Consider the following 16,116-nt stretch of genomic DNA (forward strand, 5'->3'; position numbering starts at 1 on the left):
GAAATATACAGCAATTGCTTTCGAAACAGAACCATACATAAGCTTTGGACAATTGGCTTTGTTGACACACTGAAAGGCGGTAGATGAAAATTGTTTATAGGTGTGAGAAGCATGATGTGTTTTTGTGATTGAAGGTAGGAATATGTGGTGTATTCTGTGTTAGATAGCATTCTTTTGATAATATAGTGGCAAATGCTCAGTTTGCAGGTCATTTAACTTTGTCTCATGATTTCTCTCTGGAACTGTGCCCGTTTTCTTGCGCATTTCATATAATATGTGACGTGCTGAATGTTGGATTTGGTACACTATTCACTTCATATTTCAACGTGCATATGGCCATCGTTATTAATATGCAGTTTATTTTATACAAATTACTGTTTTTAGGCTTTTTCATTTTCTATATTTGATAGTAAGAACATAAATCCGAAGTGTGTTTGTTGTCTATCTGTTGTTGATAATATTTCAGTTTTAATAAATGTAATTCACTGTATTTGCCCTCTTCTGCTGTATAGTTTTAATTTTATTGCAGCCAAATGCAGTTGCTGTCAGCTACGTAACTACAAGTTTCATTATCACTATTTTGTAGGAGCGTAAGCCAGTGTACATGTGTAAGTTTGCTTTAAATGTGAACGGTCCCATTTTGTCCTTAGCATGTGGGGACACGAAGCTGAACTGAATTTACTCCCTTTATTTGTATTTGTGAAACACAGCTTGACTCGGAGGTGGAAAGAACATAGTGTATGTCCTTGCCATCCACAGGCACTGACTTCCCAAAGAAAACCGTGTAGGTAGATTGTAAATTATAGAACTAATTGTTTAGTTCAATTTATAGGGATTGGCTGATTGGTGAAGTGAACCGTTAGCTCTAATTGGCTTACAAATAGATGATCAAACCTTGAAAGATCTACTGAGAAGCACGAAAACTTCTTTCTTTGAGACAGTAGAGTGTAATGCGGCTCTTTTACCTATGAGTTAATGATGTTTTTCGTTTGTAACATGAGTATCGTAAGTTAAAAGTTATTGCTGATCGTTTGTAATGGCCGGAAACTTTTCTTAACTATCTTTGTAATGGATTCAGAATTTCCTTCTTTCTACAGTTGACATGGCCCTCCTGGCTCCACATATTCTGTTTCTCCCAAAATCCTCTGACCATCTCCTAGTCATTTTCCCCTACCTCTTGCCCGCATATGTACTTCTTATACTGCTAGAGATATGTCTGACCTAGTCCAGTCTTCCTTGCTGTCACAAACATTATGCAGATAGATTGTTTCAAGACTGAAGTATGGTATGAATTGTAGTTCAGGGACAAAGGTAACATTGAAAAAGTTCGCATTACTATCCCATGTTGCTTTGTGATGAAGAATTCTAACATGTATGGGATCTTTATGGAGTGCACTGACACTGTGAATCAAAGCTATTTTGTTAACCCCAAGTAGCTGCAGAAATCTTTTTTCCAAGTGAAAGTATAAATACCTTGTGTATGTCCATCTGGCTTGTAGACTGTATGGAGGATTTCTCAGTATCTGGAAATGTTCCTCAGTCAGTGTTCATTGTTCTGTACAGAACTCTTGTATGAGCTACCAATAGTGTTGACATGCAACCAGTCACATACGGTACATGCACGTTGGAAACTGTCGTGATCATTCAAAATAATCATTGAAGTTGTAAAGCAAGTTCTGTAAAATTGCAAAAATGATTTATTTTAATGTTAGCATGTGAGGCCATGCAGTATTTAATGCACTGCCATCTGAATTTTGGTGGTGGTGGTGGTGGTTAGTGTTTAACGTCCCGTCGACAACGAGGTCATTAGAGACGGAGCGCAAGCTCGGGTTAGGGAAGGATTGGGAAGGAAACCGGCCGTGCCCTTTCAAAGGAACCATCCCGGCATTTGCCTGAAACGATTTAGGGAAATCACGGAAAACCTAAATCAGGATGGCCGGAGACGGGATTGAACCGTCGTCCTCCCGAATGCGAGTCCAGTGTGCTAACCACTGCTCTGAATTTTGGTTTCCTGTGCTTTCATTAAATAGATTGTGGCAAATGCTGTGATCATTCATGTATAAAGGATATCATCCTTCCCTGTCCTCAACTTGGGTGGACATGTGCTCCATCACGTTTGGAATGTAGGTTTTGGCGACAGACTTACCCTTGGTGTGTCACATAGCCTAAGTTAAGTCGAAAGTTGACAGTTTGTTTGTGGGTTGGCAGAATCTTCACTATGATGACATAATAATCTGTAACATAGCCCCAGATCTAGGTTAGGGTAGAAGATGGCAGATGATTTCTGAATTGGTGAAGCTAATGAATTTCGTGCTATGGAAACAGCTGTAATTCATATTATGGTATGTATGTTACTCATCTTGTATTTCAATGAGTAGTTTATGTCCACCAGTTTGATTATGATGGTCAAAGACAATGGATGATATAATAAACTTCAATTACCACAAAAAATAGATGTTATAAATTTTACAAATTATAGCCACAAAAATATTTGAAGTGCTATGTGAAAAAGTGGTCATCTGTCTTAGCAGTCTGTGTGAGCGACCATCTTTTTGCAAAGCAGTTACGTTACAGGCCAGAACGTAGACACACAATTGACGGGAATACAGAAGTGTCCGATTCCACTCGTCTGCTTTGACGCATGAAATCACCAGTATGGCGGAAACGACCATTCTCAAAGTTTTCAGTATGGCGCCTACGACATCATTACATAAATGACAACAAACATGAAAATACATTTAAAACCAACACACATATATCTCCAAAAATATAATCAAACTCACGGGACCAGCGCGGGAGATTGCGGGTTTTTGGGTGGGGACAAACTAAATATAAATGCATACCGCGATCACGCTTCCCCCATGAACCATGGACCTTGCCGTTGGTGGGGAGGCTTGCGTGCCTCAGCGATACAGATGGCCGTACCGTAAGTGCAACCACAACGGAGGGGTATCTGTTGAGAGGCCAGACAAACATGTGGTTGCTGAAGAGAGCAGCAGCCTTTTCAGTAGTTGCAGGGGCAACAGTCTGGATGATTGACTGATCTGGCCTTGTAACATTAACCAAAACGGCCTTGCTGTGCTGGTACTGCGAACGGCTGAAAGCAAGGGGAAACTACAGCCGTAATTTATCCCGAGGACAAGCAGCTTTACTGTATGATTAAATGATGATGGCGTCCTCTTGGGAAAATATTCCGGAGGTAAAATAGTCCCCCATTCGGATCTCCGGGCGGGGACTACTCAAGAGGACGTCGTTATCAGGAGAAAGAAAACTGGCATTCTACGGATCGGAGCGTGGAATGTCAGATCCCTTAATCGGGCAGGTAGGTTAGAAAATTTAAAAAGGGAAATGGATAGGTTAAAGTTAGATATAGTGGGAATTAGTGAAGTTCGGTGGCAGGAGGAACAAGACTTTTGGTCAGGTGATTACAGGGTTATAAATACAAAATCAAATAGGGGTAATGCAGGAGTAGGTTTAATAATGAATAAAAAAATAAGAGTGCGGGTTAGCTGCTACAAACAGCATAGTGAATGCATTATTGTGGCCAAGATAGACACAAAGCCCATGCCTACTACAGTAGTACAAGTTTATATGCCAACTAGCTCTGCAGATGATGAAGAAATTGATGAAATGTATGACGAGATAAATGAAATTATTCAGGTAGTGAAGGGAGACGAAAATTTAATAGTCATGGGTGACTGGAATTCGTCAGTAGGAAAAGGGAGAGAAGGAAACATAGTAGGTGAATATGGATTGGGGGGAAGAAATGAAAGAGGAAGCCGCTTTGTAGAATTTTGCACAGAGTATAACTTAATCATAGCTAACACTTGGTTCAAGAATCATAAAAGAAGGTTGTATACCTGGATGAATCCTGGAGATACTAAAAGGTATCAGATAGATTATATAATGGTAAGACAGAGATTTAGGAACCAGGTTTTAAATTGTAAGACATTTCCAGGGGCAGATGTGGATTCTGACCACAATCTATTGGTTATGAACTGCAGATTGAAACTGAAGAAACTGCAAAAATGTGGGAATTTAAGGAGATGGGACCTGGATAAACTGAAAGAACCAGAGGTTGTAGAGAGTTTCAGGGAGAGCATAAGGGAACAATTGACAGGAATGGGGGAAAGAAATACAGTAGAAGAAGAATGGGTAGCTCTGAGGGATGAAGTAGTGAAGGCAGCAGACGATCAAGTAGGTAAAAAGACGAGGGCTAATAGAAATCCCTGGGTAACAGAAGAAATATTGAATTTAATTGATGAAAGGAGAATATATAAAAATGCAGTAAATGAAGCAGGCAAAAAGGAATACAAACGTCTCAAAAATGAGATCGACAGGAAGTGCAAAATGGCTAAGCAGGGATGGCTAGAGGACAAATGTAAGGATGTAGAGGCTTGTCTCACTAGGAGTAAGATAGATACTGCCTACAGGAAAATTAAAGAGACCTTTGGAGAGAAGAGAACCACTTGTATGAATATCAAGAGCTCAGATGGCAACCCAGTTCTAAGCAAAGAAGGGAAGGCAGAAATGTGGAAGGAGTATATAGAGGGTTTATACAAGGGCGATGTACTTGAGGACAATATTATGGAAATGGAAGAGAATGTAGATGAAGATGAAATGGGAGATAAGATACTGCGTGAAGAGTTTGACAGAGCACTGAAAGACCTGAGTCAAAACAAGGCCCCGGGAGTAGACAACATTCCATTAGAACTACTGATGGCCTTGGGAGAGCCAGTCATGACAAAACTCTACCATCTGGTGAGCAAGATGTATGAGACAGGCGAAATACCCACAGACTTCAAGAAGAATATAATAATTCCAATCCCAAAGAAAGCAGGTGTTGACAGATGTGAAAATTACCGAACTATAAGTTTAATAAGTCACAGCTGCAAAATACTAACGCGAATTCTTTACAGAGGAATGGAAAAACTGGTAGAAGCGGACCTCGGGGAAGATCAGTTAGGATTCCGTAGAAATGTTGGAACACGTGAGGCAATACTAACCTTACGACTTATCTTAGAAGAAAGATTAAGAAAAGGCAAACCTACGTTTCTAGCATTTGTAGACTTAGAGAAAGCTTTTGACAACGTTAACTGGAATACTCTCTTTCAAATTCTGAAGGTGGCAGGGGTAAAATACAGGGAGCGAAAGGCTATTTACAATTTGTACAGAAACCAGATGGCAGTTATAAGAGTCGAGGGGCATGAAAGGGAAGCAGTGGTTGGGAAAGGAGTGAGGCTGGGTTGTAGCCTCTCCCCGATGTTATTCAATCTGTATATTGAGCAAGCAGTAAAGGAAACAAAAGAAAAATTCGGAGTGGGTATTAAAATTCATGGAGAAGAAGTAAAAACTTTGAGGTTCGCCGATGACATTGTAATTCTGTCAGAGACAGCAAAGGACTTGGAAGAGCAGTTGAACGGAATGGACAGTGTCTTGAAAGGAGGATATAAGATGAACATCAACAAAAGCAAAACGAGGATAATGGAATGTAGTCAAATTAAATCGGGTGATGCTGAGGGGATTAGATTAGGAAATGAGACACTTAAAGTAGTAAAGGAGTTTTGCTATTTAGGGAGTAAAATAACTGATGATGGTCGAAGTAGAGAGGATATAAAATGTAGACTGGCAATGCCAAGGAAATCGTTTCTGAAGAAGAGAAATTTGTTAACATCTAGTATAGATTTAAGTGTCAGGAAGTCGTTTCTGAAAGTATTTGTATGGAGTGTAGCCATGTATGGAAGTGAAACATGGACGATAACCAGTTTGGACAAGAAGAGAATAGAAGCTTTCGAAATGTGCTACAGAAGAATGCTGAAGATTAGATGGGTAGATCACATAACTAATGAGGAGGTACTGAATAGGATTGGGGAGAAGAGGAGTTTGTGGCACAACTTGACTAGAAGAAGGGATCGGTTGGTAGGACATGTTTTGAGGCATCAAGGGATCACAAATTTAGCATTGGAGGGCAGCGTGGAGGGTAAAAATCGTAGAGGGAGACCAAGAGATCAATACACTAAGCAGATTCAGAAGGATGTAGGTTGCAGTAGGTACTGGGAGATGAGGCTTGCACAGGATAGAGTAGCATGGAGAGCTGCATCAAACCAGTCTCAGGACTGAAGACCACAACAACCGCGATCACAAACCACACAAAACGTCAACAGCAACTCACGATACCGAAACACACACAGCTACGACACATTGGAATCGAACACTTTTCTTGACCTATATAGGTCAGCAACAGCTCACGATACCAAAACACACATAGCTACGACGACGAATTGCAGTCGGTCACTTCCCATGACCTATACAGCTCAAATACAACTGATGATACCAAAAAAATTGAAATCAAGTACTTCCCCCTAAGATACATAAATCAACCACAAGTGCCGATACCAAAACATCAACCACTGACACATGCTGTAAACAACACCGACCCAACAACTCATAAAAACCTCACCGAACATCATAACACGCGAACAGTAGCCCCAAAAATACTACTACTTACCATAAAAAAGTTCTGGCACTACACACTAACCCCCATCTCACATATTCTGCTTGAATACGCCGCATTTCACTATCTCCGTCACAAGCCCAAAAAGTTGCAGAAACTTAATGATGGACAACATGTTGTTCCCCATTTCAGCCCACAATTGCGGACTATTAAACTTAGAAGTAATATCCATACCTAACAAAAGAAGCCACAAATTGAATTAAACAACTTACCACACAACAAACAACAAACCAATAACATCAAACGACACTGCAATAACATAAACACAATGGAAACATAATTCTGAACTCACTGAAACTAATTTCCGTTCTTCTGTAACAGTCACGACCTAGAGATGCTCACTTCAAGCACTGACACCCAGATGAACCCAATGCACCACCAGACGACACCACCAACTGCAACAGGATGACATCTACAAACACAACACACTCATAAACGAAACTTCGCGCCGTCATGACCTCACACAACACAATACCCTTACATCACGGGTCAAAGCCGATGGGCAGGATCGGATGCCTCCGTTGACCCCAGTCGACTGCAGTTTTGAAAGCTTTTTTTCCCCTATTTTGTTCCACTATTTAATGACTTTGCTTTGGTACAGTGTCTTGATATTTATTAGATACTTATGAAGATTCAACATGAACTGGCACTTCAGAGCAGCAAAATTAGTTTTTCATCTGCTGCTTTTCCCAAAGTGTCTTTCAGACATGGTGAACAGGTATACTCAGCAGAGTGCACACTAGAGGACAATGTACTCACATTCTCTTGCAGATGCATGGCTTTACGGTTTCTGTAATCAGTTCAAGGTAATAGGAGAATACAAGGAAATGATTAAGTGGTACAACAGCAGAATGAATAGTTAGTGACCTATAGGGATCTTGAATTGTATTTCTGTAGTGCTGATGAGAATGGCAGCAACAGAGGCTGAGGAGTGGAAGTGCCTAGGGCTTGTGGAGGCTTATACATGTTTTAGTAGAGTACACCATTTGTTAAAAACTCTTACATTGAATCCAAATTTCAAAAACAGTTACAAACAAAAATAGTTTATTAAAATGAGTGCAGTCTTCATAGAACCATTAATAATTAAAAACACAATAGTCCATCGTGGACCAGCTTTCGTTTTTCTAAGCCATCATCAGATAACTTAATACTAACAGGCAGTTCATACATCAGTGAGAGTTCGTAGCTGCACAAAGATAATTTTTGAAAGATATATGACAGTTTATGACAACCTGTTGGTACAGAAAACACACCCATAACTAATTTCACAAAGAAGCTCAGCACAAATAAAACTTATGTTACTGTTGGTTGGTTGGTTGTTTGGGGGAAGAGACCAAACAGCGAGGTTATCGGTCTCATAGGGTTAGGGAAGGATGGGGAAGGAAGTCGGCCGTGCCCTTTCAAAGGAACCATCCCGGCATTTGCCCGGAGCGATTTAGGGAAATCATGGAAAACCTAAATCAGGATGGCCGGACGCGGGATTGAACCGTCGTCCTTCCGAATGCGAGTCCAGTGTGCTAATATGTTACTGTATACTTGAAGATTGAAAGCATTGAAGTGTACACTGAAGAGCCAAAGAAAATGTTACACCTGTCTAATATCGTGTAGGGCCCCCGTGTGCATGCAGAAGTGCCGCAACACGACGTGGCATAGACTTGGGTATGTCTGAAAAAGTGCTGGACGGAATTGACACCATGACTCCTGCATTGCTGTCCACAAATCCATAAGAGTATGAGGGGGTGGAGATCTCTTCCAAACAGCACGTTACAAGGCATCCCAGATATACTCAATAATGTTCATGTCTGGGGAGTTTGGTTGCCAGCAGAAGTGTTTAAACTCAGATGAGAGTTCCTCGAGCAATTCTGGATGTGTGGGGTGTCACATTGTTCTGCTGAATTGCCCAGGTCTGTCAGAATACACAATGGACATGAATGGATGCAGGTGGTCAGACAGGATGATTACGTATGTGTCAGCAATCAGAGTCATATCTGACGTATCAGGGGTCCCATATGACTCCAGCTGCACATGCAGAGACTACTATCTTATGTTTAGACAAATATTATCTTGCTACTGCTACTTTAGTGAGGGTGAAAAATGAAATGGTGGTTTGGTCATTAAGGACTGGGTCAGGATTCTTTGATTGGTGTTTGTTAATAGCCAGAATCCTGACCTGGTCCTTAGCAACCAAACACAGTTTAATTATTCACCCCGTACTAAAGTAGCAGCAGCAGAAGCAAGATAATTTTTCTTTTCCCCAACCCCCTTCCACTCAAGTGATTTTTGTCCTGATGCAAGCCTAGAAAGGCACACCCCTTAGGCTACTTGTATGTAAGGGGTTGAAACTGTAAGTATCTAATGAAGACTGATCACTGTGTGTGCATAGTGTTGTGTCTTTTTAATGTTGCTGTAATGATGACAAGAGAGGCTAAAACCCAATGTCAGCATGCGCTGTGGAGAGATTTGGAATTTAATGCAGGACAGTGTCAAGTCTCTTGAGTGTAACAGGAGGGGTGTGACGTTAATGTCGTCAGTTGCACAGTGCATGCTATAATGCAAGTGTTTTATGCAATTGTATCTAAACTGCTCAAATTCAGCAGAAGTTGTGGCTGGTTGTGGGCCGGCTGTATTGAGTGAAAGAAAGATTAAACAATGGTGATGAGACATTAAAAGTGGCCATACAAATGTGTATAATGAAGAATGGAGTGGCGACAAGCTGACAAAAAACAACCCAAAAAAACTACAGTCTGATCAATGAATGGCAACTGGTGTCCTGACTGATGAACTGTCTGTTGTTGGTTATATGTCTATTTACATTATTTTCTTGGAATACCTTGTATATCACAAATGGTGTTCAAATTGGGTACTGAAAATACAAGCCCACCATTTCCATTGGAAACTTTTTAACCGTGTTTGCTGAAGTCCTGACTTTGTACACACACACACACACACACACACACACACACACACACACAACACCATTAAGAGTTTTTTCCTTGGGGAGGAGAGAGGGATAGATTAGGGAATGCTAAAACGGAAGGGCAGGTCACTCAGACTCTAGGATGAGAGGGGCTCATCAGTTGGGTGTCTGCCCTCGTCCTCACAAGACTGTCACCAAATGGCCCAATACTTTTAAAATATTTCTTGTGTAAGGAAGACTGGGTCTGGACACATGCTATCTTTGACAGTGTTCCGGCATTTTAAATGAAAAGCTTGACCACACTGTATTTATTAATCACAGGGAACCTGGTTCAACCCACAATGTCAATGAAGATGTCACATTTCTGTCATGCAAGGAGTGGATATCCTCTAGTAGAAGTTGTACATTTTATTATATAGTTGATACTCTCAATGTTCTGTGTGTATTGATCATGGATAATCTGGCATAACCTATGTTACTTGTGTAGTGGTCACCTTTCCCTCCTGAAGGGATTCGGTATCCTCTAGGCAAATTCACATGATTCTTTATAAGTTTTGTTACAACATGGATTATGGATTATTATCTATTGTGGTTCTGTTCACTATGTTTGATTTAATTTCTAGGTCTGTCACTGAACCTTACTGTGAAACAGGTTTTTAATTGGTTTTATGAACAAGTTGGAGTACAGCTTTTAAATTGTCATCCAAAACCCAACTTAATTGCCTTTCAAAAAAACCAGCAACCAAGTGAAGTAGCTTATGTGATGTGTCTGACCATATGGTATCATATAGATGGCAGATAACCACTGGGATCACGTACTCCTTGTTTGGACGACGTTAGCACCAAGTAGGAAATATTTCACGAAGTTCGTGACATCCGTGCTGGTTGCTTACTTTAATGACCTAGCATACACGAGTGGTGTGTGGATCAAATATTAGATTATAGTCCAATCACACTCTGTTTAAAGGCTTATAATACAAACTGAAGCAAGATAAAAAAATTTGCTCACCAAGCGACAGCAGAGGAACACACACACGCAAAAGGATTTAACTTTCACAAGCTTTTGGAGACCATGGCTCCTTCTTCTGGCAGAAGAGTTGAAGGAGAAGGACTGGAGAGGTTTATGGAGAGGGGTACAATTTAGGAAAGTCATTCAGAACCCCAGGTCAGGGGAGACTTACTGGACGGGATGAGAAGGAAGGACTGAGCTCTCAAGTTTTCAGATCTCGTCCAGTGCGATCCCCAACAATCAGTCTTTCCTTCTCATCCCATCCTTTAAGTCTCCTTTGACCCAGGGTTCCAGGTGACTTTTCTAAAGTGTACCCCTTTCCCTAAACCTCTCCAGTCCCTCTTTCCTCCCCTTCAACTCTTCCACCAGAAGATGGTGTCACTGGCTCCAAAAGCACATTCACTTGTGTGTGTGTGTATGTGTGTTTCCCCTGCCGCCGCTTGGTGAATAATAATACTTAGAAAGTGTATTTTTCATGCAAATGTACACTTTTTAAATCAAACAATAACTATTTACATTAACAAATGAGGGAAAATTAGAATGTCAGTGGTGTTTGATGCAGGAGTCTAGTGCGAGTCGTTTATGAGATATCGTATTTTGAAAAGCTCCCACACCGACTTGCACAACACCTGTGGCAGCACACACACTAAAGAACAGCACAAATGCATACACTAGTTATGTGGTTTCTGACCAGTAAATAGACAATTGTCCGTCAAAGATTGTGTTCAAAATGATCACCTACAGCGGCAATTCATGCTTCCAGTCTGTTGCAGAACGATTGCTGCACATGTGCTAGCATTTTGGCAGAGATGACCAAGCAGGCTGCAGCAATATGTTGTCACATATCATTGTGTTTAGGTGGTGTGGCCTTGTAGACAGCTTTCCTCACAGAAAAAAGTTTACAGGCATCATATCCGGGAAATGGATCAGCCAAGGTACAGGTCCTCTGTGTCCAATCCAACGACTTGGAAACAGTTGAGTAGACTATAGGCTGAACAGCCATTGTAATGGTACCACAGGTTCCTCCCAGTCTGCAGAGCAACGTCTTCCAGTATCTGTGGAAGATGATCTGCTAGGAGGCTGTGACACTTGTGTGTGTTCAGTGTTTCTTCTATAAAAACAGGCCTATGAGCTGATGGTTGACTATCCCACACAATATGTTTACACTCTGTGGATGCTGACATTCCATCTGACGAATCCAACAGGGGTTGTCAACAGATCAGTAGTGCATGTTTCAGTGGTTTACCTGGCCACAATTGGTAAATGTGGCTTCATCACTAAACAAGATACATGATACATCTGGAGTATCCTGTCTTAATGTCTGTGTACTGAAGAATTCTCATAATTGTTTCCATGCAGCTCTTGATGGAGAGAGATGTGGATGGGATGGAACCTTTGTCGATGGTGAATATATAGGACACTTAACTTGATTCATGGCACTGCCTCGTGCAGTTATGTGGGAGGTAACGTGCAGCTCAACTGCAACAACAGCAAGAACATTGATTTCCCCTTCTTCTGCTGTCACTTGTTTCCTTCTGTTACGCTGCGTAGGTGACACATTAAAACTTTCACATGACTGGTTGATGAGACCGGTAAATAATTGCTGAGATGGCTGACATCTATCGGGGTATCTTGCTGCACACACTGTACAAGAGTAGACTCCATTCGCTCCATATACCATGAGCGTGCTGGCTTTTTCAGCATTGGTAAACCATATTGTCCACTCATGACATACTCCTTGGACTGTACACAGTAACTGACCAGCAAGTCTTAGTGCACTCAAGCAACACACAAGCATACCGTAAGCAAACGTAACAACAGCATACCTAGCAACTATGCTGGTTGAATGGCATAAACGACTGTAGGTGTGGAAACTTTGCAAAATATTATATCCCTGAAACGACTCTCTCTTGAATCCTGCAACAATCACCACTGATATTCTAATTTATCCTACTTTTAGTTTGTTAATGTCAATAGGCATTGTTCAGTTTAAAACATATTCCACAATATTTGTGGTGCAAGTTTCAGGTGATTCACCCTTTGCATTGATGAGAGGAATCGATTTGTCATTTATCACTAACTTCGTGACTAAGTACTTCTCTCTGTTTTTGTAATTGCCAACATAAGCTGTGTATAAAAATGCCTGATAGATTAAAACTTTATCATTCAGATGTGGCAGACTAAAACCTGGACCCTTGCATGTAGCATGTAGTAATTTCACTGACTGAAAGTCCAAGTGGTACTTACAACACAACATGATGCTGAAGTTGGCCAGTGTGTGTGTGTCTCCTTCTCTTGGTAAGAACATTGTATGTGAAAGGAGAAAGGCTAAGACTGAGTTCTATTTGGTGCACAGTTCAATATTGTTAGGACATTTCATAACTGTGTGCACTGCTCTACTGAGGGAGATAATCAGTAAACAAACCGTATCTGTTGAGAAGACAAAATATAATCTAATTTTATTTTATACAGGGTGTTACAAAAAGGTACGGCCAAACTTACAGGAAGCATTCCTCACACACAAATAAAGAAAAGATATTATCTGGACATGTGTCCGGAAACGCTTAATTTCCATGTTAGAGCTCATTTTAGTTTCGTCAGTAGGTACTGTACTTCCTCGATTCACCGCCAGTTGGCCCAGTTGAAGGAAGGTAATGTTGACTTCGGTGCTTGTGTTGACATGCAACTCATTGCTCTACAGTAGTAGCATCAAGCACATCAGTACGTAGCATCAACAGGTTAGTGTTCATCACGAATGTGGTTTTGCAGTCAGTCCAATGTTTACAAATGCAGAGTTGGCAGATGCCCATTTGATGTATGGATTAGCACGGGGCAATAGCCGTGGCGCGGTACGTTTGTATCGAGACAGATTTCCAGAACGAAGATGCCCCGACAGGAGGACGTTCGAAGCAATTGATCGGCGTCTTAGGGAGCACGGAACATTCCAGCCTATGACTCGCGACTGGGGAAGACCTAGAACGACGAGGATACCTGCAATGGACGAGGCAATTCTTCGTGCTGTTGACGATAACTTTAATGTCAGCGTCAGAGAAGTTGCTGCTGTACAAGGTAATGTTGACCACGTCACTGTATGGAGAGTGCTAGGGGAAAACCAGTTGTTTCCGTACCATGTACAGCGTGTGCAGGCATTATCAGCAGCTGATTGGCCTCCATGGGTACACTTCTGCAAATGGTTCATCCAACAATGTGTCAATCCTCATTTCAGTGCAAATGTTCTCTTTACAGATGAGGCTTCGTTCCATTGTGATCAAATTGTAAATTTTCACAATCAACATATGTGGGCTGACGAGTATCCGCACGCAATTGTGCAATCACATCATCAACACAGATTTTCTGTGAACATTTGGGCAGGCTTTGTTGGTGATGTCTTGATTGGGCCCCATGTTCTTCCACTTACACTCAATGGAGCATGTTATCATGATTTCATACGGGATACTCTACCTGTGCTGCTAGAACATGTGCCTTTACAAGTACGACACAACATGTGGTTCATGCATGATGGAGCTCCAGCACATTTCAGTCGAAGTGTTCGTATGCTTCTCAACAACAGATTCGGTGACCCATGGATTGGTAAAGGCGGCATTTGAAAGCTCTTGTCTACACAACGCCAGTACCAAGTGTAGAGACTCTTCGTGCTCGTATTGTGGACGGCTGTGATACAATACGCCATTCTCCAGGGCTGCATCAGCGCATCAGGGATTCCATGTGACAGAGGGTGGATGCATGTATCCTCGCTAACGGAGGACATTTTGAACATTTCCTGTAACAAAGTGTTTTAAGTCACGCTGGTACGTTCTGTTGCTGTGTGTTTCCATTCCATGATTAATGTGATTTGAAGAGAAGTAATAAAATGAGCTCTAACATGGAAAGTAAGCGTTTCCGGACACATGTCCACATAACATATTTTCTTTCTTTGTGTGTGAAGAATGTTTCCTGAAAGTTTGGCCGTACCTTTTTGTAACACCCTGTATATTGAGAATAGTTCCAGTAAAAAGAAATGGAGAGGAGTCTTACAGATTGTAATGAGTTGACTAGATTGAGTTTGGAAGTAACACCCCACAAACAATGCTAACAAATTTCACAATGTCTGTTGAAAGCAATTGATTCCTATGCACATATCCAAAAGTATTTTACAAGTATATTCCAAACAAAAGAAGACAAAGCTGTTGCAAAACTCAAAAATACAATTTAAATGGATTGGTTTTGGTTTTTTGGGGAAGGAGACCAGACAGCGTGGTCATCGGTCTCATCAGATTAGGGAAGGATGGGGAAGGAAGTCGGCCGTGCCCTTTCAGAGGAACCATCCCGGCATTTGCCTGGAGTGATTTAGGGAAATCACGGAAAACCTAAATCAGGATGGCCAGACGCGGGATTGAACCGTCGTCCTCCCGAATGCGAGTCCAGTGTCTAACCACTGTGCCACCTCGCTCGGTCAATTTAAATGGAACTCAATTAGAAACAGATATATATAAATTGTGCAGAGCCTACAACATCATGTAAGGGAGATTTGGAGCTTATTAGAAGTCTCACTTTGTTGTTGTTGTTGTTGTTATGGTATTCAGGCTGAAGACTGTTTGATGCAATTGTCATGCTAGTCTATGCTGTGTGCAAGCCTCTTCATCTCCGAATAAATAGTGCAACTTACATCCTTCTGAATTGCTTACTATATCCATCTCTTGGTCTCCCTCTACGAATTTTACCCCCCACACTTCCCTCCAGTACTAAATTGGCGATCCTTTGATGTCTCGAAATGTGTTCTATCAACTGATCCCTTCTTTTAGTCAAGTTGTGTCGCCAATTTCTTTTCTCCCTACTTCTATTAAGTACCTCCTCGTTAGTTACAAGATCTACCCATCTAATCTTCAGCATTCTTCTGTAGCACCACATTTCAAAAGCTTATCTTCTCACCTAACCTGTTTATTGTCCATGTTTGACTTCCATATGCAGCTGTGCTCCATACCAATACTGCTAGAAGAGACTTCGTAACACTTATATCTGTATTCAGCGTTAGCAAATTTTTCTTCTTCAGAAATGCTTTTCTTGCCATTGCCTGTCTATGTTTTATATCCCCTCTACTTTGGCCATCATCAGTTATTTTGCTGCCCAAACAGCAAAACTCATCTACTACTTTTCCTGTCTCCTACTCTGATTACCTTAGCATCACCTGATTTAATTATCCTTGTTTTGATTTTGTTGATGTTCATCTTATATCCTCCTTTCAAGGCACTGCCCATTCCGTTAAACTGCTCTTCCAAGTCCCTTTGCTGTCTCTGACAGAATTACAATGTCATTGGTAAACCTCAAACTTTTTATTTCTTCTCCCTTCAACTCTTATAACTGTCATCTGGTTTCTATACAAGTTGTAAATGGCCTTTTGCTCCCTCTATTTTACTCCTGCTGCCTTCAGAATTTCAAAGAGGGTATTCTAGTCAGCACTGTCAAAAGTTTTCTAAGTTTGCAAATGCTATAGGTGTGTCTTTCCCTAAACAATCTGTCAGAGAATTCGTAGGGTCTGTATTGCCTTGCTTGTTCCTGCATTTCTCTGGAATCCAAACTGATCTTCCATGAGGTTGGCTTCTAGCAGATTTTCCATTCTTCTGTAAAGAATTTGTGTTAGTATTTTAACCATGACTCATTACACTAATAGGTTGGTAA

The 16,116-nt window shown here is 41.1% G+C and overlaps 1 protein-coding gene across 3 annotated transcripts in view; it reads left to right on the plus strand.

Moving 5' to 3' along the window:
- Positions 1 to 8: 8 nt before the first annotated feature.
- The window catches only part of LOC126262191 (MPN domain-containing protein), a 151,327-nt gene continuing 135,219 nt past the window's right edge, over positions 9 to 16,116 (plus strand). For all 3 annotated transcript variants that reach the window (XM_049958605.1, XM_049958607.1, XM_049958606.1), the window contains exon 1: positions 9 to 134. The gene's annotated coding sequence lies outside the window, so the exon portion shown is untranslated. The remainder of the gene's footprint in view (positions 135 to 16,116) is intronic.

The sequence above is a fragment of the Schistocerca nitens genome, chromosome 6 (assembly GCF_023898315.1).
Source record: "Schistocerca nitens isolate TAMUIC-IGC-003100 chromosome 6, iqSchNite1.1, whole genome shotgun sequence".
NCBI lineage: Eukaryota > Metazoa > Arthropoda > Insecta > Orthoptera > Acrididae > Schistocerca > Schistocerca nitens.